At 27.7% G+C, this 27,963-nt stretch overlaps 1 protein-coding gene across 4 annotated transcripts in view; it reads right to left on the reverse strand.

Moving 5' to 3' along the window:
* Window positions 1-27,963, reverse strand: part of LOC129958056 (uncharacterized) — an 80,331-nt gene that overhangs the window by 17,875 nt on the left and 34,493 nt on the right. The window contains exon 1 of one of the 4 annotated variants that reach the window (XM_056070219.1): window positions 9,564-9,651. The exons of the other annotated variants lie outside the window; for them this stretch is intronic. The gene's annotated coding sequence lies outside the window, so the exon portion shown is untranslated. Of the gene's footprint in view, window positions 1-9,563; window positions 9,652-27,963 lie in introns of those variants that run through there. 4 annotated transcript variants of the gene reach the window in all.

Genomic DNA, 27,963 nt, shown 5'->3' on the forward strand with positions numbered 1-27,963 from the left:
TTTCAGATTAATTTTTATTTTATTAGCCTTGTAATAATTTTTTTATTTATCTACTTAATTGCCTTTGGCGATCAGTCGGCTCACCAGGATTAATGCTGGCTAAAATCTCCAATTAAACAATTTATATAATTTGGTCCAAATAGCCTCTTCAGTAAAATATTTTTAAATTTTGAACATCACGTAACTCATACTATTTTAGAAATCTTACAACGTACTGTACATTATATTATGCATATCTCTATTTTCTATCACCTTCACAGAAATTTGAACTTTAATTTTAAACAAGAAATGACTGAACTTCAACTAACACAAAAACTTTTTTGCTGAAACCGAATATGTTTTTAAAAATATGAATATAGAGAACATTCATTCAAACTAAATTGAACTATCATTCAAACTAAACTATTCATTGAACTATCATTCAAACTAAACTATTCATTGAACTATCATTCAAACTAAAGTTCTATGCGTGCTACCGAATATATTTTTTTATATAATTTATGCAATATCTGAGAGGATTGTTAAACAAAAATTCCCCGATTCAATATAAAATTCAGTTTTCAGTTTTACTTTGAAAAAAATTTAAATAACGCAAATAATGTTTTATTTTGTTTCTGTCAATGAATGTACTTCTTAAAAAATTATGAAGTCTAAATTTTATACAGTACTTCGGTTCTGTGAATCACTCTTGACACTCTTAAGTCAAAAAACGTTCCGACTGCCAAGCATTCACGTTTCTGTATATATTAATGCAGCAAAGTTCAATGTTTATAAATATTCTAATAATTAAGTGAATGCAATGAGATTTGACGGAACCTGACCAATTATAGTCGAGAAAGTGTTAATATTATCTCAATATTTTACAATTTATAGAATTTGTATTTTTTATAAATTATTTGGCAGCAAAAAAAGCAAGTTTTTTTTTTCCTTTTGTTTTAAATATATATATATATATATATATATATATATATATCGAAATTCTCAACTTAGTGGCCCTAGGCAGCTGCCGAGTTCATTTAATCAGAAAACCGCCACTGAAAGTGATTCTCTCAAAAAACGATTTTTGTTCATACATTCACTTTCCAGTTTTTTCCCATCTTCTTTCTCCAGTGAAAGCGAGTATTCGCTAAATGCAATCATTGTACACTTTTTTTCAACGAACTCTTTTAAATAACAACAACGAATTTCCATCTTTTCACTGATTTTTAATAACCACTTGGGTAAGATAATCAGATCTATGGTGTTCTGTTGATCAGCACAACACCTTAGAAAAATTAAATGAATTTCTATATAACTTTCAGTTTTACTCAGAAGAGAGAAGAAAAGCAATTTAAATTTTGCAGTGAGAGCCACTTCCTCGTAAAGAGATATTTCGTCCCAAACAAAAAGTTTTCTGATTAGACACAAAAGGTAAATGTTTAAAATTAGAGAAAAATAAAAGGGGGGAGCAATCCGCGCCACACAGAACATTTTTTTTTAAATGAGGAAGTGGTCCTTGGATAATTGGTAATGATCGCAAACAGCACAAAGTAGTTCATTTTAAACATGTTGGAAATAATTTAGAAAAAGTGAATAAGTTGTTCAGATTTACTTTTAAGTGTCGACATGGTTCGCTTAACTGGAAATAATTATCGAATGAATGCTCCAAAATGACACGAGGCTGTTTTAAGGAGTTTGAGAAAATATATAATATTACTTTGGAATAAAACGGAAGCCGAGTAACAGGGCTTCCTGAACTAATTAATTTCGCAATCCTTTTTCGACGGGAGCATTCGAAATGTTATTTTTGTCCATTACCTTTATGAAACCATTTTCATTTGTTTCAGTAACAATTTATAAAATATAAAATTAGTATTCAAAAAATCTTAATGAGATATTTTATCGAGATGAATTTCTTAGCACTTTCATCGCGGCAATGTTGCGCCTTTGTCCCACCCTCTGCGCTAAAACTGAAACAAAACACAAATTTATACTTTACATTTATAAATATAATTTTTAAACATAAATTATAAATATTGTATCCCTAGAGTAGCAAATATTCCTGGAGGACGAATTATCTCGTCCCTCGCGATGAAAGTGTTAAGTATTTTTACTTAAAATTGTTGAAGAATCTATTTATTAGAGTGAGAAACATTGGTAACTCTACAGTTTAAGATGCCTTGTTCTGAATTATATAATCTCTTCGTTAAATTTCAGCTATCCTATTTTGCTTTTTCCTTTCAAATAAAAAAAAAAAAAAAGATTAAACCAAATAATGCACGCATAAAATAAAAAATTTTGACAAGTTTCATTAAATAGCGTTTTCCGCATATATTTGCTCATTATGCGATAATTTTTAAGTTTAAAATATAAGGTGCTTTATAAATTCTTTCTGATTTTTAGACTCCTAAGTATACGATTTCTTCATGTTTATTTCAATAACTTTATTCATCCTCTTTCTTCTGATTTTGAATAGTGAATGTGAAATAGTAGTTTTTTCCTAATCATTGTTAAGTAATATTTGTAATTAATATTTTCAATTTTTTTTAAATAATCGAAATTTTAATTTCTCAAAGATAATGACTGAGATATTAGGAAAACGCCCATTTATCAGATTGCTTTAGAAAGGCAAGTATTGCGCAAAGCGAATATAAAAGCAACTCTAAGCAAATCATTATAAAGAGAACAAGTCAATTTCTTTTATTTTACCACTACATAACTCGTTTTTCAATAAATTAATCACATTTATGTGAATTAATATAAATAATTAATATCGCAAAAAAATTGAATTTTTTAAAAATTAGTTTTCAATTAAAAGTTTTAATTAAAATTAATTAATTAAAATTAACAAGAAATAACTACAATAATTTAATGGAGATTTCTATATTAAAAATCTTTCAATTTCCAAGTCAGGAATGTAATAAGCAAACAATGTTTTTACTTAATTATTGTATTATTAAATAATTATTCAGAAAAGACAGAACTGTAAGTGACAATAATATGTAGAACGGCTTAAATACAGTAAAAATATAGGCTTTATGGATATCATGTGAATGGCAATTGCATTCATTATAAGAATTCTATAAAGAAAATACGGAGACAAAAACACATAATAAAATAAGCCGAAGCAAATAAATTGTTAATAAAAATTGGCTTGTTCGTTTAAACAAAGATTAAAATACCAAAGCCATTGTGAAAAAGTATTACATTTACGAATCATTAATTGCAAAAAGGGAATTAGTCAGTATCAAAGGGAATTAGTCAGAAACTGAATAGCTTTCAGGGCCCGACTTAGCAAAAACTTCTTTGCCCCCTCCCCTTTGCTTCACTACTTCAGTAATGAAGAGCCGCGCATAGAAGTGCATAGAACTTGACAAGTTCTATTCGATTTGGGGCCCCCTCTCTGATGTGGGGGCACGGGGCAACTACCCCGTATGCCCCTCCTTAGTCAAGCTCTGACAGCATTCATTTACTTCACTCATGCCAGTATCATGAGAATAATAAGTGCAATCAGTACTAAAATGCATAATCTGTACTTACCCACAAGAACAATTTTTAAAAAATATTATATGTGATAAACCTATCTGATAAAAATTCACTTGCCCCTTTTTAAACATTTAAGATTTGAACACCAAAGCGGCTACAAAAGCAAATGCGAAATGAAAAAGCCTGTTGCAAAAGTATCCTTACACGTAGAAAAGATTCAAGTGTTAGAGAGATGAAATAATAGTCGTTTCAGATATACATTAACGATACATCGTAAAAGAATTGTGATGATAACAATGAGATCTACTTCAAAATCGCTCATTTCAATCAGATAAATGAAAGACCGATCTTTAAAAAATTATGAACTTTTAAACTAGTTTTTATTTTTACAAATAACGATTGAAATACGAAGCAAACGCGCAGTGTGATTGCTGAATATACAGAGACAAAAGCAAACGGTGGATAAAATATCAAAACTCAATTCAACAATACAATTTAAATAGCAATTATAGATAGTGATATAACGAGAATTTTTGGACTGCATTGGCTAAACCGAATAAAAATGAATGGGAAAGAATACTTGTAAGAAATTTAATTTACATCGTAATAGAATGTGGTTCTTGTAAATGCATAGTAATTAAACACAAACATTTACAAAAGAATTTTCATATTATACTTTTAATACTACTTTCTTACTTTTTATTTTATTTTCTCTTTTAACTTTTCGTTTTGAGGTACATATAAAAATTTTCAGATAACTTATTTACATTTTCTCATTTAAACTTTGAATTAAATGTACTTTAAGCAAATCCCAAAAACGTTTATTTAACAATTTCTAATTAAAATTTATAATAATTAATATTTTGTTACTAATTTCATTTCTAAGAAACGGATTATTTTCTTCTTATTTTCAAGAAATTTTAAAAACGCATTTTTGTCAAAAATAATTTTCTCTCATAATGTCATATATATACTCAGTTACGGCTTTTTCGTTTCATATCGGTAGCAAAAATATTTTAAACAAATTTATAGATAAATAAAAAGTTCGAATATGGTAGCACGCTTTTCTTACTGAAATTTTATTACAAAAAATTGAAGATATTAAATTAAGAATTGCATTTATGACGTCATTAAATTAAAATATTTTCAGCCAAACAATGAATATAGTTTATTTCGTTGTAGGGCGGAAATTATAAACCCTGCTTGTTCCACTTAGCACCCTAATTTTTTTAAAACTTGCAGTTAACTTAAAGATTTTATATATAATTTTCATTTATCAATCTCGGCCATCAACTCAGGAACTCATCTTCTTGAGGTGAGTCACGGGGCTGACGAACCCAGGGCAATCAGTGATCTGTTTGTTTCTGTGGTATATTTCCCTTCTTATCATTATTATGGGAGAATTACTCCTACAACTTTTTTTTCTCTCTGTTCTATTGAATAAGGGGAATTAAATTTTTTCAACCTTTTACTTACACTCCATTCCATTTTCTTCGATGATTATTATTTAATTCTGATAGTCGTACGCAAATATTAATTCAATATCTTGATGTTTTCAAATTACTTACGGTATCTGAATCCAATAAATCCCGAGGTAAGCCTAAATATATCAAATTTTTAACGGTTAGTCTCTTCACTGAACGTAAAATATTAATGTAACTTGCTTTCTTCAGAAATGTCTTACAACTTTATAATACTTCCTTTTCCTATTAATATTTTGATTTCAGATGAAGTATTTGGCGGTCAATCCTTTCTTCCTCGTGATTAAATGTTTGCCTAAAACTGCACGCTCATAAAAAGTTTTTCTAACATTGCATAAGAATTAACAGTTTCCTAATATTGTGATATTGCATGTGTATTATTTTTCTAACATTGCATGAATAATATAACATTTCTTATCTTCACATTTTTTTTTTCTGTTTCAATAATGAACATTTACATAGTTATCAATTAAATGAATTATTGATATATAGCATTCTGATATTTGAAGCACGTCTTTTCAAAATTTAAATTTCAATGCCGTGAAAAGAATTTATTACATACATGAGATTCTTTGAAAATTGCCTGTCTCTGAAATTTAATTCACTTAATTTTAGTTCTATCAAAACTCGAAATATTCTCACTTTTTCTTACTCGTTTTTTTTCAGCTAATTTTTTGCATTAAAACAGAATATAATACAGAAAAAAAAAAAAGAAAAAAAAAAAAAAAAAGAACGTAAACATTTAAAATACAGAATCTTGGATTTAAAGAGGAAAGGAATTTTGAAATCCTTTTTCTGGGCTTTCTTTATGGTCAGAAAGCAACTGATAATATTTTACAGCGAAAGCTTTTTATCATGGTTATTTCGCTCTAAAACTAGTATACAGTTTTAAAAGTTATCCTCATGATTTGATGAATCCTGTACAGGTAATAATTAACCACAATCCCAGTGAGCATTTCCCACCCTTCCCAAAGGGAGAGGAAATATGAATAATAGCCGAGGTTAAACAAATTATCTGACGCCCTGGCAAACGCATATTAGTTTCACTTACGCGTAGCTCAAACGCCCATTCCTCCCAGAGATGTGCGAACTGTCTTCGGAATGGAGGTAATTCGCTCTAACACTGTTTACGTACCATTCAGACAAGTGAGAACCGACCCTTAACCGATAGTTTCTCATCCCATATATAACATGCCGTCTCAAGAAAAATCAAATAATAATAAAAGAAAGACTTAAAAAAACTTTGAATTCCACTCTAAAAAGAGAAACATCCTCTAGGTAATGTATCATTAACGTATTGATATAGGTAACGTATTGATTCATTATTGGTTAAATATGGTCTAGAAAAATGCAAAAGTGTCAAAACTCCTATAGTAAAAGGAGAATATAACAATTTTCCTTCTACAAATGAACAAATTTATATTACTATGTATCAGGAATTAATTGTTGAATTTTTACATTTAGCTAATATAAAGCGCCCTAATATATCATTCGTAACAACTAATATTTCACAGTTTTACCAGAAACCAGAAAAAAGGCCTTATATTTCAACTAAAAGAGAATTACGATATTTGATGGGTACAGAAGATAAGAAATTTTTTCATAATAAACATGGTTTTCTAAATGCTAGTTAGGGAAATGCGGAAAATGAAAAATAATGTTCTAGTGGAATCTTATCTTAGAAAATTCATTTATTTCCTGCAGATATCATAAGCAAATGAATGTTAGCCTCTCAACATGTAAAGCAGAGTTATAGGTAATTTCTGAAATTTGTAAAAGCATTATTTGGATGGCAAATTTATTGCCCTACCTGAAATGTAAATGATATATATAAATGATGTTGTATATAAATGATATATAAATATATAAATGATGCTGTAACCTTATATATATAATATAAATGATGTTGAAACCTTAACTCAGATAGTCAAGCAGCAATTTAGTGGATTAAATGCATTAGATCTTCGAATAAATGAAGAGATATGAATTTAAATTATTATTCTGTAAAAGATTTATTGAAAGACAATGTAATTAAATTAGAACATCTTCAAACTGAAATGTTAATTACAGATTTTCTTACAAAAGCTGTTAACAATAAAAAGTTAAAACATTTCATTGATTTCATAATTTTAGTTTATATTTTGTTTGTTTAATATAAGAATTATTTGAAAAATGTATCACTAGCAGGAGGATGTGCTGAGAGGAAACCAGCAAATTATTTTTCAATAATATCTTTGTGCGGATGATTATCTATGTGATTACGTTCCCATCCTACCTATCCCCACCTTCCTTGGCCACAATAAGAATAATAAGTTTATTAAAATATTTTAAAGAAAATTTAAGATTTTTTAAAAATAAGATTTTACAGATAATTTAAAGATTTTTTTTGGAGTTTTATTAAAGAGTTGTTTAGATTGGATTTCAAATCATTGTCAGGATTCGGCTAGTCAAATCAAGAAGAATATCTAAAACTAAAGGCTCTACAATCAATTATAATAATCAGTTGTACTCATTAATTGGAAGAGAAACAAGGTATAGCGAAATGATACAATAAAGGAATATTAAAGAGATCAACTATAGGCTTATGAGAATTAAAGTTACATTGGTTTGCTATCGTATGTGAGGAAACAAATGAAGAGCAAGAAATGATACAGTTCATAAAATTGCAAACTTCAGTTCGAACAGTATGTGCTGATGATTTGAATTCGAAAAAAAAAAATAAAAAAAAAAAAAAAAAATCACGCTTTAATTGGCACTATGACACAATTTTAATAAGCTATATTTTTTCCCTTATTTTAAAATACATTTCTTAATTTCATTTTTTAAGATAAATAAACAACAAAAAATTATACTACTTTTATTTTATTAAAGCTACTTTTCTATCATTGTCGGTTATAAATGTTTAGGTCACTCAAATAAGGAAACTTTCCTTATTTCTGCCATTTAAAAAAAACATTCTTTTGAAATTAAGCATTTCGAGAACAAATTATTTTTCTTCTTAAGGTGCTTATCAGAACTGTGGGGGGGGGGGCGGAATGACGCCTTATCGAACGGTAATTGTGTGAGATACGTCAGTCACTTTATTTATTAACCAATTAAGTTAGATCGTACGGTTAATTTAAACATTTACACACTGAAACTAAGATTTAAAGGTAATAAATACGTTTAATCATAGCGCAAATTTTCAGTTTTCTATCTAACGTATATTCTTCAAACTTTGTATGTGAAAATGCCATATTATCTTCAGTTCTTTATGGGTTTTTTTTATAAAATACAATAGCATTCGATATATAACAAGCCATAATTCTGTATAACAGCGGCGCAATAATTATAAAAGTAAAATTCTTACGGTTTAAAATTTCTTTAAAAAATATACATCGTGTAGCATGTAGAAATGAATAGCGTTTTTTTTTTTTTTTTTTTCCCTGCACCCTCTATTTCTGAATAATGCATTGCATAAAAAGGACTGAAGAATACTGAAAAAGTTTATTGTTTAACTGTTATAAATAACATGAATCGCACACAATTTTTCATAACTTAAAGAAAAAAAAAATCATTAAATTATATTTTGAACAACATCTGTGTTTCTTGTTTCATCTGTTACGCCACTTATTTATTATCACAAAATATGGTCTCCAATATATCTGAGGCACTAAATCTCAGACTTCTGAAGAAATGAAAGTAACACACACACACATATATATATATATATATATATATATATATATTAATTTCAATAATTTAAAATAATAATATTCCGCAGAAACCTTTTTTTTATCATCCACTTTGCATAAATTTTTAAATCCAATTTTTTTGGATTATCAATTTTATTTAATTATACGCTAAAACAGCTTTACTCCTGCTAAAATTATGTAATGAACACTAATGTGATTAGCATTTTTGATATCTTTAAAATTGTAAAAATTATTAAGAGGTTTGTAATTTCAAATTTGAATTATCTACAGTTTTTAGTATCTACTTTTCAAAGACTATCTTTATTTTATCTTATTTATATCATATTTATATCATATTATCTTTGACAGTCTTTCAGTCAGAAAAGAATAAAATGAATTAATATATTTTTTTAAATACTTAGGTTAAATTACAGCTTTATTTGGTATAATATCTAGACAAATTTAGTTGTTCCGAAATAAAAGTGGTTTTCGTCGTTAAAGTTAATTATATCAAAATTTCTTGGTATTTTCGATTAAAATATTTCAATAAAATTTATGTAAAAAAGGAAATATTTATTTCAAGTGAAAATCTGAAAATTCTTTATATATTAAGTAATTCAAAAAAGTATAATGCATTTTCAGAAGGGGGAAAAAAAATCAAGCCTTAAAATTTTGTATTTATTGTAATTTTTTCCCTAAGGAAAAAAGGATGATTATCCTATAAAAAAAAGAGCAATCAGGAATCAATCACTCTGTTACCAGAACAAAAAATATGCATTACATACAGTTGTGCATCAATTTCGCTCAATCGCATTTGTGCTCGCCCATTAATCCTTTGCAGCGCATTATTTTTTAAATTTTAAATCGAAACAAAAAAATTCATAGATAACCTATTTAGGCCTACAGGAGTACACAGGTTAAATTTTTTGAAGATTGTACCTACCTTTTTGATTTTGGGGGTGTTTCATCACAAGGAAAACTGCGCCACTAGAGCTCTGAAAAGTGCGACTAAGCGGGCATTAAAGTGAAAGGCGAAACTGAGTAAAATCTCTAGCATGATCCAAGGTTCACCACAAGGAGGCATGCTCAGATTCGCTATTGGAGGACAACTTTTGAAGCATTTTGGATGTTTCGGGGGGGGGGATTATTTGATCTCTCCGCGGCATTTCTTTTGTGAAATTGTGACACTACCACGAATTCTTTTGTTAGATTAGCTACGGAATGATGAATGAATATTAGGACATGTATTTCATAGTAATAAATAACGAAAACTTTCTGAAGAATGAGCAAAAATGATGATAATAATAATAATAATAAAATAAACGTTTCTTTAACCCGAATAAATTAAACGAATATTGATTTTTTCGCAAAAATCTTGCCTTTCCTTATAAAATATATCTTATGCTACAATTATCAAAATGATGCTCATATTTATGGTTTGTGAAATTTTTCAAAACATATTCTTAACAATCAAACATTTTTGAATTAAGAAAGTTCGGATTATAAAATTAGCAATAACTAATAACTTACTTAAAAATAATTTTCATTTGAGTATCGAAAATTTAACTACGTCAATTTTAGTATTCGCACCCTCTCTCACCGTCTTACTCTATGTATCTATTCAATTGTATTAACAATCATTTTTAAACACAAACATTGCGTGGTAAAAAATGTAATAAATTCTGGAAAAGGATAATTTTATCCCTACTTAATATAATTCTAAAAAAACCTATAATATCGGTGTACTTATAAATTGGAGTTAATGATGTTACCTAAAATTGAAAACGAATATTACAAATATATTTTTAATTTACCTCTGATTCATGGAATAAATTATATTAACTGCAGAAATTCGTTAACTCTTCGTTACAGTTATGTTGAAAGTCTCGTTATATATCTAGGATCCCAACCTGTAAAGGGTAGCCTCTAAACTGTATTGCAGAAGGGCCTTTACAGGAACCATTCAAGGCAGTGCATCATTTTGCTGATTTATTTAATTATTTTATTAAATTTTGAGTGATAAAAATATGTAGATTAATTTTCTGGGAAAATTCATATATATTAATTTTTCGGAGCAATGAACAAGTTCTCTTATTCGGCAAATATTACTTTTCGGAGAGCTAAGGGTTAAATAAAAATCTTTGAACTTCAATCAACTAAATCATTTATTAAAACTAAATAATTTATGAAATTCGAATATCACTTTTCTATAAAAAATAAAAAATGGCGATTTTAGAACACTTCATAGTCCGTTTCAAGGAAGATACGCCAATCTTCTACCAGAATTTCTCAACAGTGATTGGCCTATGATCATGAAAATATTGATTGTTCTAATATTGATATGTAAAAGCTGATAGATTTGATTGCAGAAGAAAGTTTATTTAAAAGTTGAAGTGTCAAGAGTATTTCGCAGAATATGACTCCTTAAGACAAAAGGACTGTGTAAAATTTAAACTTCATAATTTTTTCATAAGAACATTTATTGACTGAAGTCAAATAAAATATTTTCATTTGCATCATTTAAATGTTTTGAAAGTAAAAATAAAAACTGAATTTTACGAAGAATTAGAGAAATTTTTGTTGAGTAATTCTTTAAGATATAGTATAAATTACAAAAATTATTCTGCCTTGCATATACAACTTCAATGTTGAGCAACTTTACATTCAATTTTCATATTCAAAAAAAAAAAAAAAAAAAAAAAAAAAGATGTGCTTGGTTTTAGAAAAAAATGTTTTTTTAGTAATTGCAGTTTAACATTTCCACTCTAATTTAATGTGCAAATTTTATGAGCTCTGACAGAAATTAGTAAGTAATACAATGAACAGAACTGTTTAAGGCCTACATAATAGTATGACTAAATTATATAACTATCAAAATCTGAAACTTTGATAGCTAAATATTTTGCAGGAAAAGCTATTAAGAGATCAAGTTACATAAAATATATTTGAAAAGTTTAGAGATCTTTTATACTGGCGAACTGCTGGTCACCAAAGGCGGCTAGTTTCTTAATAAAGATATTGCTAAGTGAACTATTGTAATATATATACATACACATACATTCTTTCCCTTTTATGAGTGAAGATAATAGCGATTTTGAAGAAAATTCATTCAGAAATATGAGATTGTTCAAATATTAGTAAATAAAACAGCTATAGATTCTCTTATATCTTACTTCTTTTTAAATGCATTTAATTCCGCTATTTATTTTTCTGATAAAAACAGTCTTACTTTTCTATTAATAATAGAATTAATTATCATTTATTGCAAGATATATTAATAACATAAATGTATGTACAAGATCTCATAAATGAAAGATCCAATAAAATTTTTACAAAAATTATCGCCATTCCATTATCAGCAATTAGCCAGACCGGAAATGCAGCTATGGAAAACTAAAAACCGTCACCCGCGCCAAGTTTTCTTGCCAAAGGTCCAAATCCCAGTAAACCTACGATGCAACAGGGGTAGGGAATAATTTATCGAACGCAAATGCTCCGTTCCCCCTTTACATCCTCACCTTCCGAAAATTTTAAAACTAGTTATAGCTTAATCTTTTATCTAAGCAGTTTTTAAGTAACAAATATTAAAACTAATTGAAGTAAGAAAACATTTAGTAGAGGGTCACTTTCAAAATCAAGATTCGGAATCAGTAACTCTTATATAAAGAAATTTAAAGTAATTTTAAATAAAATTTAAAAAAATATATTTTTAGCATACATCTAATACTTTTAAATAAAAAAACTATGAGATATTAACTTAGGAGTGAGTCAGCCACTAAGCTTGGAAACATCGATAGAAAAATTTGTGAACATTTAATACAATGATACGTAAGCAAATTTGAAGACATGAAAACAATCTTAAGAAAAATGTTTAGAAGTTTAAGCTGTTCTATTTTAACTTAAGTTCGAATATATGTTTTCGTAAATCAAATGAAAGCATAAAATTAGATCACCCAGAAACTTCCCCTACTCCTCCCAAATAATCTCGGGGCCTCTCCTCGAAAGTCGCGGGGTCCCTAAGCATCTGCTTACTTTCCTATTTTGTAATCCGACGCTGCACGTTTCGGAAGCTTAGAAGCTCAACTTATTATGCACGCACTTTTGATTTGTTATTGTCCAGCAGAATTTTCCCAGGTTAGCTTTATATTTGGAAGAGGGTTTCAGAAGGGGGAAACATTGCGGGGTTTTGAGCGACATACATGGGTGAGTGAATGTTCTGTTACGTTACTTCCACTCAAATAAACAGCTGCACCTGGAATGGAGGACAAAGGTAGTTATGAATCACCCCTCCTTCGCTGCCTCTCTAACCTCTCCGCGAATCGATCGATTGAAATGGGGGGTTTGCATTATCCTAAAATGATATGCAATCTGTTCGAATCTCTACCGTTATTTGATGACAGAAAGAGGCAGCTATTAAATGGATACTCACTGTTTTATACAGCACTTACACAAGGAATGTACGAAATTATAATTAAATTCGCATATCTATTTTATATAAGAAAAGCTGAGTGATGAGACGAAAACCCACTATTTTGAGTCAAGACTTCTGAAGAAAATAATTAATAATTTTCTCCTTATGTTAATTTGGTTGAAAACCAAATAAAACTTAATAAAAACATGAATTGTCCTTTAAAATCAAACAGAACTCATAAAAAGATTTCAATCATCATTTCTTAGTTATTGTTGTTGTTGTTTTCGTTTAATTTTTTATAAAAGTTTTACCGGCTTCACATGAGTGCACTACAATGAAAATAAAATAAATGAATAAAGCGCATAAAGTGATAAATTACTATATTCGACTTAAAAGAAATTATAGAAATTTGGATTTCCAACACAGAGATAAAGATGTATCTTGTGGTTTTCTCCTAAACATATTTTTCTAGAATATTTGGATTGTTTAGAAACTTAAAAAACTTTAACTTTTTGGATTGTTTAACTGCACAATAGTATCTCTAACCCTTTAAAGGGCCATTTTTTTCTAGTCATATTATGTTAAAATATTTTTGGCTTGAAATTAGAGTAAGAAAAGGGATTCATTTAGCTTATTAGATAAATTTAATTTGATTAAATAATTAATTTGGTTAATTAAGTAACAAATCAAGACACATCATTTTGTCTGAGATAAAGAACTGGAGCATCTAAGTTTCTGACTTACTACAAAAATTTGTCAGAACTTATGCCAACTTACATAATTTCATACAAAGATTGATAAATTTGGTGGGAAGCATACTTCCCACAGCCCTAGAAAGGGTTAAAGCAACGTTGGAAAAATGTTTTGTAAAACATCTCCAAAAATGAGTCAATTGTTTTTTTTAAAAAACTCTTTTTGTTGCTGTAGTGGTATTTCTTTCATGCTATTGCCAATTGCAAAAAATTTTTCGAGAAAAAAATTTTTTTTAATCACAGCAGCTGATCATATTTAAGTCGTTTCTATTTTATGAAGAATACAAGAGAATTAATAGATTATTCCGTCTCATTAGAAATTATAATTATTTTTATTCATATTGTAGAATTTTCTTTTCTCAATAGACAGATTAGAATATGCTTTGTGTTTTTGTTCATAAACTTGTCTTTATGGAACATCTCAATCGTTTAATTGGAAACTGAAGGATACACACAATAGTATCTTTAAAATTACATAAAGTACACGCTAGTGAATTTTGAAATATATCTAGTAAAGTTTCTCTAAAATAGTTTCCTTTTTTAAAAAAAATCTTTTTTGTTGTCATAGTGATATTTTTTGCAAACGTTTGCTATATTCGACGACATCTATATTCTTATATTATTTACCGTGCATAAGAACAGCAGGAGAGTAAATTTTATTTAAAATCAATCTTATTTCTATGCAGTTCTTTAATCTTTTTATGTTACAACAATATTTTTTATTGCTTTAGTTATTGTATTTATTCTCATGCTCTGAGCGATGATATTAAATAATTTTTTTGTACATTTTTGCAGCTATATATTTTAATTAGGAGAAAATTTTTTAAATGACTCAAGTTTAAAACATTATCATGTAAAGATTCTTCGAACCAGAGCTTCGAATCTCCTTTAAATAGTTTAACCATTGCTTCTGACAACTGTTATAAAATATACATTGGTTGCATCCTCTTATATATTCTTTCATCCTCGTAGATTATCTTTTATTAAGTTGAAGGAGAAAATGAAGGAAAGTGAGAAAAATGTTTTTATTTTATCGTCTGATAAACAAAATTTGCTTCCGCCTTCGGGTTTGCCGATAGAAATTTTTTAAAAATTGAAGCTGAAAGGAAGTAAGAAAACCCATAACTTTGTAAGTTTTACCTCCATAACCTATCAAACAGAAAGTGAAACTTGTTTTTTTTTTTTTTTTGAAGAGACAAAGTTTTATATAAAACTAATTTAAACTAGGAGTTGGAATGAGCTTTACCAACGTGATTTCAATTAAGCCTTGTAAATTAAGATTTTTTCTAAGATATTCTGGACAGAAGAATCTTCATAGGAAATGTTTTCCAAAAGAAATTTTGTGAAATAATTTTATAGCAAAAAATCATATGATTGCTCTTTTTTTATAGGATAATCATCCTTTTTTCCTTAGGGAAAAAATTACAATAAATACAAAATTTTAAGGCTTGAATTTTTTTTTTTTCTGAAAATAATTTATGCTTTTTTGAATTACTTAATATATAAAGGATTTTCAGATTTTCACTTGAAATAAATATTTCCTTTTTTACATAAATTTTTATTGAAATATTTTAATCGAAAATACCAAGAAATTTTGATATAATTAACCATAAGTTAATATAATTAACTTTAACGATGAAAACCACTTTTATTTCAGTACAACTAAATCTGTCTAGATATTATACCAAATAAAGCTGTAATTTAAGCTAAGCTGTAATTTAAAAAATATATATTAATTCATTTTATTCTTTTCTGACTGAAAGACTGTCAAAGATAATATGGAATAGTCTTTGAAAAGTAGATACTAAAAACTGTAGATAATTCAAATTTGAAATTACAAACCTCTTAATAATTTTTACGATTTTAAAGATATCAAAAATGTTAATCACATTAGTGTTCATTACATAATTTTAGCAGGAGTAAAGCTGTTTTAGCGTGTAATTAAATAAAATTGATAATCCAAAAAAATTATATTTAAAAATTTATGCAAAGTGGATGATAAAAAAAAAGGTTTCTGCCGAATATTATTATTTTAAATTATTGAAAGTAATATATATATATATATATATATATATATATATATATTGTGTGTGTGTGTGTGTGTGTGTGTGTGCGTGCGTGCGTGCGTGTGTGTTACTTTCATTTCTTCAGAAGTCTGAGATTTAGTGCCTCAGATATATTGGAGACCATATTTTGTGATAATAAATAAGTGGCGTAACAGATGAAACAAGAAACACAGATGTTGTTCAAAATATAATTTAATGATTTTTTTTTCTTTAAGTTATGAAAAATTGTGTGCGATTCCTGTTATTTATAACAGTTAAACAATAGACCTTTTCACTATTCTTCAGCTCTTTTTATGCAATGCATTATTCAGAAATAGAGGGTGCAGGGGAAAAAAAAAAACGCTATTCATTTCTACATGCTACACGATGTATATTTTGTAAAGAAATTTTAAACCGTAAGAATTTTACTTACATAATTATTGCGCCGCTGTTATACCGAATTGTGGCTTGTTATATATCGAATGCTATTGTATTTTATAAAAAAACCCATAAAGAACTGAAGATAATATGGCATTTTCACATACAAAGTTTGAAGAATATACGTTAGATAGAAAACTGAAAATTTGCGCTATGATTAAACGTATTTATTACCTTTAAATCTTAGTTTCAGTGTGTAAATGTTTAAATTAACCATATGATCTAACTTAATTGGTTAATAAATAAAGTGACTGACGTATCTCACACAATTACCGTTCGATAAGGCGTCATTCCGCCCCCCCCCCCTACAGTTCTGATAAGCACCTTAAGAAGAAAAATAATTTGTTCTCGAAATGCTTAATTTCAAAAGAATGTTTTTTTAAATGGCAGAAATAAGGAAAGTTTCCTTATTTGAGTGACCTAAACATTTATAACCGACAATGATAGAAAAGTAGCTTTAATAAAATAAAAGTAGTATAATTTTTTGTTGTTTATTTATCTTAAAAAATGAAATTAAGAAATGTATTTTAAAATAAGGGAAAAAATATAGCTTATTAAAATTGTGTCATAGTGCCAAATAAAGCGTGATTTTTTTTATTTTTTTTTTTCGAATTCAAATCATCAGCACATACTGTTCGAACTGAAGTTTGCAATTTTATGAACTGTATCATTTCTTGCTCTTCATTTGTTTCCTCACATACGATAGCAAACCAATGTAACTTTAATTCTCATAAGCCTATAGTTGATCTCTTTAATATTCCTTTATTGTATCATTTCGCTATACCTTGTTTCTCTTCCAATTAATGAGTACAACTGATTATTATAATTGATTGTAGAGCCTTTAGTTTTAGATATTCTTCTTGATTTGACTAGCCGAATCCTGACAATGATTTGAAATCCAATCTAAACAACTCTCTAATAAAACTCCAAAAAAAATCTTTAAATTATCTGTAAAATCTTATCTTAAAAAAATCTTAAATTATCTTTAAAATATTTTAATAAACTTATTATACTTATTGTGGCCAAGGAAGTTTCCTTCCTTAAGATATAACGTATTTGTTACATTCTTCTTTCAAGCAGTGCAAAGACTATTAATCTTTTGTTGGAATATATGGTTATCGATATCTAAGTACAAAGACTTATTTCCAATTTTAAACGTAGTTTATTCGGCAGAAACTATTTAATGTTCTCTCGAAAAAATAATTGTACAAACGCATCCATAAACCATGCTAGTCTGTATTATTTTTAATAAATTTAGCAGTATCTGCAAAATCTGAAATTCCATATACATTTCAAACTTCAAGCCCCCCCCCCCCACACACACACATACATAAATATACTTTCATAAATATCTGCAAGACAAAACTAACATTCCATCTCTTAAGACTAAAAGTTAATAAAGCATTAAATGTTAATTTATAATTATATTTTTAACAAAAAATGTTGCCAAACGAAATAAATGTTGTATGATGAAATTTTTTGAAAATTTATATTTCCTAATTTGGGGGAATCCTGTCAGTTTTTTGTTTTAACCAATAGTTTCATAAGTAATTAAATTAAGTTAAGGATTTGAAAGGTTTTGGTTAGTTGCCTTTTCAATAAGATATGGTTCCAATATGGTTCTTTTAGACAACATATTTATTACACATGCGCAAACACGAATATGTAGAAAAAACGAATAAAAGAAGGTATGAAAGCATTTTTAGTTCGGTATTATAAGCATGCAACTACATCTTGCAGGGAGGAAGAATATATAAGTGATTCGAATGATGGAAGAGGGGAACGTAATCACATAGATAATCACCCGCACAAAGATATTATTGAAAAATAATTTGCTGGTTTCATCTCTGCATATCCTCCTGCGAGTGATACATTTTTCAAATAATTCTTATATTAAACAAACAAAATATAAACTGAAATTATGAAATCAATGAAATATTTTAACTTTTTATTGTTAACAGCCTTTGTAAGAAAATCTGCAATGAACATTTCAGTTTGAAGATGTTCTAATTTAATTACATTGTCTTTCAATAAATCTTTTACAGAATAATAATGTAAATTCATATCTCTTCATTTATTCGAAGATCTAATGCATTTAATCCACTGAATTGCTGCTTGACTATCTGAGTTCAAGGTTACAGCATCATTTATATTATATATATAAGGTTACAACTTCATTTATATTTATTATCATTTATATAAGGTTACAGCATCATTTATATACAGCATCATTCATAAATAAATTGATTAAATCTCAATTTAGATGGTATGAGAAATCCTTCTCAGTGTTTCTAGAAATTTCTCCAAAAAAACTCACAAAACACAGTACTATCCACATTTGCAACTTTCTGGGGAAAATGTATTGATAAGGTTTGTTATTTCGTGAAATGATTTTATTTTTTTAAAAATTGCAGAAAACTCATTATAATTAATCACTTGTACTGTTATATTATTTCAACTTCTCATTAGATTATCCTTTTTTTTTATTTTTTTTTTTTACATATATTGTTATTTTCAACCATATAAAAAAGGAAACGAACATGTCCAAATGATGTTTGTCTTTTAAACTTATATTTATTTAAAAACGTTTGCTACCATGGTTTAAATCTGTTATTTGGATGAAGTATCGAATTAAAAGAGCTCTTCTGTACTATCTCTAATATATAGTAGAGTAGGGATTCATCTAATTAGATTGTAGGTGTGAATTAATTAAACATCAGTAGGACCTGATTATTAAATAGGCAAAGCAGACAATTTCCTAGGGACATCAAATTTTAAAAAGGGCTGGAGTACTCAAAATTTATTTATTTTTGCGGTATTTTGAAAGTTATTCAATGTTATCCTTCCATTTAATTACAAAAACAGGCAATCGAATCAATTCAAATTAAAATAAAATAATGTTTAAACTAATTTCAGAATAATATTCTAATAATATTCCTAATTAATTACTATTTGCAAATATTATATTATGTTATATTATAATTCCAAAAAAATGTGGAGCTATGAATTTCTATAAAAATGTTCAATCCTTTTTATTAAATATTATTTATATTGTGTTAAGAAAAATTCACATTTTATTCATTATATTACTTTTAAAATTACTAATTATTTTAAAAATAACTAATAAAAATCATTTAAAATTACTTTTAAATTTAAATTTTTTATTTTTTGTTATACGCGATATACTAAATTCAGCTTTTTAGAAAGTCATCTACAATTAAACCTTTTATTACTTCAGTTTACAAAGATTTGCTAAAAATTACTAATATTAGGATTAAATTAAAATCAATAAAAAAACTTAGGGTTTGAAAGTTTGGAAGGGAAGAGGAACCCCTAGATTGGCACTACCTAAGGGACATTGGAAAACTTAATCCAACCTTGAATCACATCCGTGAATCACGGACGAGTCACGTGGTAACCAGCGCATTGAACAGAGATTTAAATGTAAAAAATGCTGTTTTTTCTATGATGCACGTCTGACACGTCATTTCAGCACAAGAGGTAAAACAGAAAATGCAAATAAGGAAGCATTATTAAGACAGGTTGTAATAGAAAAGTAATTAGAAATGAATAACACAGAAAACCTAATATTATCACATTTCTCTATCGATTTATACTCAGTTATTTATTATTTTAGTATTAATTATTGTGCTGCAATACTTTCCAATCGACTTAAACACATTTCCTTTTAATTTTGCAGCTGTTATGATGCCAAAATTGAATTATATCTTTTTGATGTATTTTTTAATTTGTTTGTTTCTGATTCAGACGTTTATTCAGCGTCATAAATTTTAGAATGGCCAAAATATGTGCTATTTTCAAGCCTTTTCAGTGTTGAATAAGATAAACTTGAAAACACTTGTTATACAATTTTCCATAATATGAATTTTAATCTTGCTTAAAGGCGCGCGGTGGCCTGGTGGTAAGGTCTCGGCTTCGGAACCGGAGAGTTTCAGGGTAAGGACCCGATTCCGCCGAAGAACAGTCGTGTAAGCGGGTCTGGTGCACATTAAATCTGTCGGGCCAAACGTCCTCCCGCTGGTGTGGTATGGAAGTTGGAGAATTGGGTGCCAGCTCATGTGTCATCTTCGTCCTCTGACAGCAGTTCAAAATTACGAGGTTCGTCCCAAAATAGCCCTAGTGTTGCTTTAAAACGGGACATTAATATAACTAAACTAATCCTGCTTAAGTTTGAATTCATTTTTTCGATAATATTTACGTGTAGAAGACTTCACTTTCGCTTATTATCACATACAGATTGTGGGGTATTTATATTCCTATTAGTCACGCAATTTTTTTTTTTTACGATTCTCAACATTAATCCAACTTCAGATCGTAATACTATTTGAGTGGAACATAAATTCATTGCTGAATTACGATCACCAACATGCTGAAAGGAGAGATAATATTATTTGTCAATTATATCTTTGCACTTTTCTATCTTCGAATGAGGAATAAAAATTAGATATACTGTGATATTATGAAATTTAAATCAAGTCCTTGCATTCCGCATTAAACAGATCTTATATTACATTTTACATTGAATTATTTCATTTCTTCTTGGATATATGCAAAAGATTTTTTTCCCTCACTTTCAACTAGTCAGCACTCAGATGTTTGACTTATTATTATTATTATTTTATTTACACACAGTGATTCCGCAGTTTATTTTTTTTTTTTTTTTTAATGAACGTGCATATAATCTTTCAGTTATTTTATTCTCCTCCCTTTTTTCGCCTTCACTCCTGATTTTATCAGATTGTTATAAAATTCAGAAAAACTACTTTTGTTTGTTGTCACTATTTTTTCTGTTTAATTGTAGCCCTTTTGAATCTATTATTGTCATTTTGCGTTCGGTTATGGGCTATCAATTACTTTTTAAGTACAAAACAAATTGCCATCAGAACAAAACACATAAAATAGTTAACAATTTAATTTGCATAACACAGTGGCAAATATCCTCATTTCTGCTTCAATGCATCATATCAGTAGCTGAATATGTCAAAATAAGATTATCATATTTCGGGTTCTAGACAGGAGGGCTGCAGGTTCGAAAAACAATTCCTCCAAATAACAGTCATGTATAAAATAACAGGTCGGCGCGAGCTAAATCTATTGAGGCCCAATGTAATTCCCGTTGGTGTAGAGTTGAAGGTGAAGATGGAGGTGCTGTCTCAAACTTCATCCTAGACATCTAATGCGGTTGAAAATTGCAAGGTTTGCCCCAAAATAAACCTCATGTTTCTTCAAAAAACGAGGTAAATTTAATTAAAACTGGTCACATTCAGAAGAAAAGAAGTATAACTTGCTTAAGCTTCATTTCATTGCTTATTTCACTATAACTTTCAATAAATTCCAGGAAATATTCTGTATCGCTTTATTTTATTGTTAAAATGATTCTTTATTTGTTGACGAAATAATAATAAAATTTTGTAGATTCAAGAAAATCATTAAAGCTCAAAAGTGCTCTTCCCACAAAAGGTTTCCACACTTTTAACTTCTCCATTTTTCTTTATATCTGAATAGTTTCCGCTGTATTATAGTAATTATATATGTAAGTTCTTTGTTCAACAACTTGAATGCAATTCTGCAATATTTTCTCTAGATAATTGAGCATTTTTAATCTCTTATTTTACATGGAAATGAACCATTGTTCGATTTGGAACAATAAACATAGGAATGTTCGAAGGTGTAAGGAAAATAATTTTTGTTTTTAAACTAAATTTTTTTTTCAAGCAAATTTCTCACAATTTGAAGTCAAACGTTGATTTGTTCTGCAATGGAAATTTAATTTCGAAGAAAAGTTACGCTTGGGTGCTCTTAAATAATTGAAATAAAACATCATCATTCTAAAGTTTTAAAATGAAAAGAAACTGTACATAATATATGTATTATTAAAGTGTAATAATATGTTTTCTGTGTCTGGAGTTCTAAATTACAGCTTAAGACGATTATTATGGTAGAATTAAAAATCCTGATGGCGATTCGGAACAGAAATTTCGAAACAGAGCTAATATTAGTACGAGTGCAATTGGGGCCCCGCCCCATCGGTGAGAAACTGCGAATTTCGTCGGCAAAAGTCTTTGCCGAGTCTGAACAATTGTGGGGATTTGGACATTAAGTTTGCTATGTACACACCACCTACGATTTCGGAACGTAATATTATCCTTTGGAGAAATAATTCAAGATTTGTTTTCTTTTGTTATTGCGTTGTTTTTTTAATGCAATGAAGGGTAACCGATAGATGGAATGAAAGTACAGGTAGGGAATTTTTTTGGTCTTCTTAAATTATTTTGAATTATTAAAAGCTGCAACACTTTAATTTTAGCATTTAAACTATTTTAGAAAAAATTCTATCTTAAGTAAAACAGCGTGAAAACAACTTCCATTTTTCTTTCCGATACATACTTTAAATTTCTTTAAAATATTATAAAAACTGCGTTTTGACAATATTAATTTAAAAATATTTTACACTTCCCCTCATAAGCATTTCACCGATCGTGTGACAGCTGCGCTCACTCATTAACTAATGTTATATGAACTCAAGCATTAAAATGGCTGCCATATTTTAAAGTTCGTCTTTGTATACAATGTTTGGCGCATTGGCAAAGAACGACTAAAGATAACCAATTAGTGCCATTGTGAGAATAACATTCCATGTCTCTGATAAGGAAATGGGGCTAGATTGGGGGTAAGGAATGGTCCTAATGATTGTTCTTTTGGAATGTACGACTAATACCGAGTTAGAAGAGTATTGAAAATAATAAAATGAGAGTAATTTGTTTCTAAAAGTTTATTAAAAAAGAATGCATCTATAACTTCGCCGTACCGAACACATTTATAAAAATTATAATTTTAATGTGCATAATATACTTTAATCTACTAAACTGAAGTATAATTCTCAAATTTAAACTTTATATTTTGCAAATTTAGTTTTTATAAAATGCTTAATTTATTTCACAGAATGAAACAAACATAGATTTCTTATTTCTCTTTCTATCACCTCAATGAATCGAAAGATTGAAAGTACTAATATATCATCAATCAATATCTAAATTGTGTTGAAAAATTCAAAAAACCCGTCAATTTCACAGTTATAAATATTTAAAAAATTAAAAACAAATAAAATATTTGAAAAATAACAAAATCAATGCACTTCTTGTAAAATATTAGCCAGCATTGTTCAAGGCCAGATTTAAATTTTGTGGGATCAAAATTATATAAGCTAAGAACACTTTTACTGATTTGCTTCAAATGTTTTCAAATTTTTTTGTTTAAAATTGCTGCGAATAATTCCAAAATTTTTGAAAATTTACATATTTTTTAATTATTTAAAATTATTCTGGCATTTTAATTAATTAGGACAAATAATTAATTATTTGCTAAGAAATAAAAATCAAACAAGAGGGTCCTTTAAATTTCAATTTAAAATATTTTCTTTCCTATTTAACAAAAAACAAATGTTATTATTATGTTGACAAAGCATATACTAAGCAGCTTATCGTTTTCTATACTCATAATGCACCATGTTCATCTTTCAGGATTTTATATATCAGAAATCACTATTCAAAACATGCTTTTGAATGCATTTTTTTACAATGAAATTATTCCAACAAGTTGCATTAAATTTAATTTTTCTGCAAAATAATAAGCATTCTGGTTAAATTAAGTAAGGCAAGGCTCATACTAATATTTTTTAAAATATCTAATTCTCAGAAAAAAACTTATTTTTTATAAGAAAATATTAAAAATCACTGAAATTCGTTCACATCTGAAATATTTTTATTTGCTTTATTCAAAGTAGGAACACCTATTTAACGTAAATTTTATTCAGTTCTGATCTGTTTATTGCCATTTTTAAATACATCATCCCGTGTACGAGCAACCATACGTAATTGCGATATCTACACGTATTATTTTAACCCTTTAAGGGACCATTTTCTTCTAGCTATATTATGTTAAAATATTTTTAGGCTTGAAATTAGAATAAGAAAAGGGATTCATTTAGCTTATTAGATAAATTTAATTTGATTAAATAATTAATTTAGTTAATTAATAATTAAGTAACAAATCAAGACACATCATTTTATCTGATAAAGAACTGAAGCATCCAAGTTTCTGACTTACTAAAAAAATTTGTCAGAACTTATGCCAACCTACATAATTTCATACAAAGATTGATAAATTTGGTGTGGAGCATACTTCCCAAGGCCCTATAAAGGGTTAAATGGCTTGATTCTCAGATATATTATCAGGAGCTATAGTTTTATTCGCAGATAAAATAGAATATTATTATCTATTTTCTTAAAAGCAATGCCAGCGCTTTCATGTTAATTTTCAATTTTTTCTACGTACATGCAAGCTAGGAAATAGCATACACTTTCATAATTACTTTGTATTTTGTTCTCTTTTACTTCCCTGGATTTTTTCTCAAAAGAAAACATGACATTCGGACCATCGTATGGATTGGTCCTTTATAGTAATCTCGATTCCATTAAATAATTAACTATATCACAGCTATAAAAACGTGCTTTCTGGAATAATTTTTTCAGAAATATTATATATATATATATATATATATATATATATATAATATTTTTGAAAAAATTATTCCAGAAAGCACGCTTTTATATATATTATATATATAAAATGAGCAAATATTAAAAATTGCTGAAGCTCATTCAAATTTGAAACACATTATTTCATTTTATTCTAAGTAGAAAAAATATTCCTTACATTCCAAATAATTACCTTCCTATCAAAAGCAAGTACCAAACATGCTATATCCTGAGTGTGGTAAATTTCCTTATCTTAATTGCTTATAGCAATTTTACCCAAATACTTTAAAAATAAAGTTAGATGAAAATTTTGTATTTTGTTTAAAAGTTGCTTAAATTAGACTTCAAATTAGTGCTTGAATTTGATGACCAAATCAAGGGGGCTATTATCTAGCCCTAACAGCTATAAAAACTATCAGTCCTTATAAATTGAAATTGAAATAAACTAAGAGTAGAAAGACATAATAAAGACATCAATTAATTAAGACAACATATTGGTCCAAACGGAACAAAAAATGACTGTTTTTGTATCAGATGTAAGGAAAAGATGAATAAATTTTTAAAAAATACCTTTCTTAATATCAACTTGAATTCAATCTTTATATGAAAATTGAAAACCAAAGAATATTTTTCTTTATTGGGCTTAAAGAAATGGGTGACGTACTTTGAAGAATCATTTTCTTTGACTGAACTGATCACATAATTTTAGTAAGTTATGTTCCATTGTGCTTTAAAATGTGTTTCTCAAAAATGTTATCCAATTTTTAAAGATAAACAACAACAACAAAAAAAAATCTACTTCTACTTCATTACTAAAGTTAATATTATTCTACTTCATTACGCATTATTATTCTATTTCATTAAAAAAAAAATGCTTAACTGATTTAAATACGGTAAATCCCCCTTATTTATGAGGTTTTAAAAAATACTTTTTAAATCATGTATTTCTAGAGCAAAATGTTTTTCTTCGAAAGGTGTACAGAACCCTTCTAATGGTCAAAAATTGTGGAAGAAACGACACGTCATCGAAAGATAACTGTGCGGAATGTGCTAATCATTCTATTTATTGATAATTAAGTTAGATTAGCAATGAAAAAAGGATTTAAAGCCAGAACATAGTCATGACATAGCGCAAAAATTCAGTACTTACTTAACACTCAGTATTCTATCTAACACATATTCATATGTAATACGTAAAAATGACCTCTTTAGATCGCTATTTTCTTTAATTCTTTGCGATTTTTATGAAATCGCAAAGAATTAAAGTATCAGAAATTTTATTAATCGCAAAGAATTCATGTATCAGAAATAATATGGCATTTTTGGCATGATTCTTCATAAAAAATGTGATAAAATGGACAGTGTTTTCATTTTTTTTTTCTTTTGTCAAAATAATGCATTATATAAATAGAGTAGAATCCAAAAACTCTATTCTTGGGCTGCTATAAATATATATAACATCAATCATACACAATTCTACATATTCAATCAATGTAAGGAATTAATTTTGAAAAAAATAATAATTGAGTTTGTCTCTTACTATTATTATTAATATTTATTGAAATATCAAAATGTTTAATTTCCTATATAATTGAGGTTCTAGCTCTCTCTCTCTCTTCTTTTTAAAATAACGAAAAAATAAATTTTAATAATTTAAAAATCATATTCATCAGAATCTCAAAAAAAATTTTGAAAAATGTATAATTTTCAGTTATGTATAATTTTTTTAATTCAATTCCTTTGGGATTACCAGTGTTATTTAGATAAATATTAAGGCAATCTCACTCTGCTAAAATGATGTAGTGGAAGCTTTTCAGATTAATATTTTGGTACTTTTATACTTATCACAATTATAAATATTTGTTATTCTAAAATTTGATATATCTACAACTTTTAGTGCCTACCTATCAAAGATTATTTTAAAATTCTTTTTGATTGCATTTCAACCGGAAAGTAATTAGATTATCCTTTTTCTCAATATTTAGCGTAAATTACAGCCTTCATGTTACAATATCCAAAAAATACCAAGTATTATTGAAGGTAAGATTGCATTTTGTCAATGAAAACAGCCTGCAAAATACCTTGGTTAGAGAATATTTACTTCAAAATAAAAATCTAATTTTTTTAATACAATGACTAATTAAACAAAGTGTAACAGTGTGCATAGAGAGAAACTGCTGCAAAAATTAAGTACTTTCTAAGCAGATTAGCCAAAAAAAAAATCAAGCACCTTTATACATGTATACATAAGTAAATTGCGTATTTTCTCAACATAGGATTTCTCCTGCTTAATCAATTTTTTTTTTGTTGTTGTTGTTTTCAATGGTTATTTAAAAAATTAATCTTAAATGTGTGTTTTTTAAATTTTAAAATTTATATCCGTATTTGCACAACGTTTTCTACTGTAAAACAAATGAAGTCTTTTTGGTTTTGTCAAGTACAAAAATAATCAAACCATCAATACCAAAAAGTTATTAAGATTAATAATAATATCTGTGATCTTTTTTTAATATTTCTCAAAATTAGCAGTTTATTTAAATTGTTACATCATTTCTGAACATGTTGATAGTGATAACAGATGCATAGCATGACCAAAAACTTTTGCAGTTAATTTTTATATACGCAACAACAACAACAACAAAAAAATCGACATGGCTGGGATGGTAATGTAAATTTCCTCCTGAACTAACTCTATTTTGCAATTTTATTTGCAATCTTACAAAACTAAGAATTAAATCATTCTGGAATGGTTATCATCATAAGACTGGCAAGATTTTTTAGGTCATCTTCTTAACATAATTGCAGCATTCAAAAATGGTAAGATTATTTTAAAAAAACGCTTTATCGCTTCTTATGTTTAAAGTATTGCCGTAAAGTTATGCCGTATTTTAACGTTTAATGGCACGGAAATTTAATAAAACCTGCTTTTTAACCTATACCCGAACATTTTTTTAATTAAAAAATTACAAAAAAACATGATTACATATTTTACTAAGAAATGAAAATACTTTAACAAGTCCTGGTTTTCATAAGTAACGGAAACAAAATCATAGCCAGCTCTATAGTTAGATACGAAATAAAAAATGCCATTTGAAGCATTTTTTAAAAACTATTTTTTGAAGCTAGCAAGAGATACTAT

The sequence above is a fragment of the Argiope bruennichi genome, chromosome X1 (genome assembly GCF_947563725.1).
Source record: "Argiope bruennichi chromosome X1, qqArgBrue1.1, whole genome shotgun sequence".
NCBI classification, from domain to species: domain Eukaryota; kingdom Metazoa; phylum Arthropoda; class Arachnida; order Araneae; family Araneidae; genus Argiope; species Argiope bruennichi.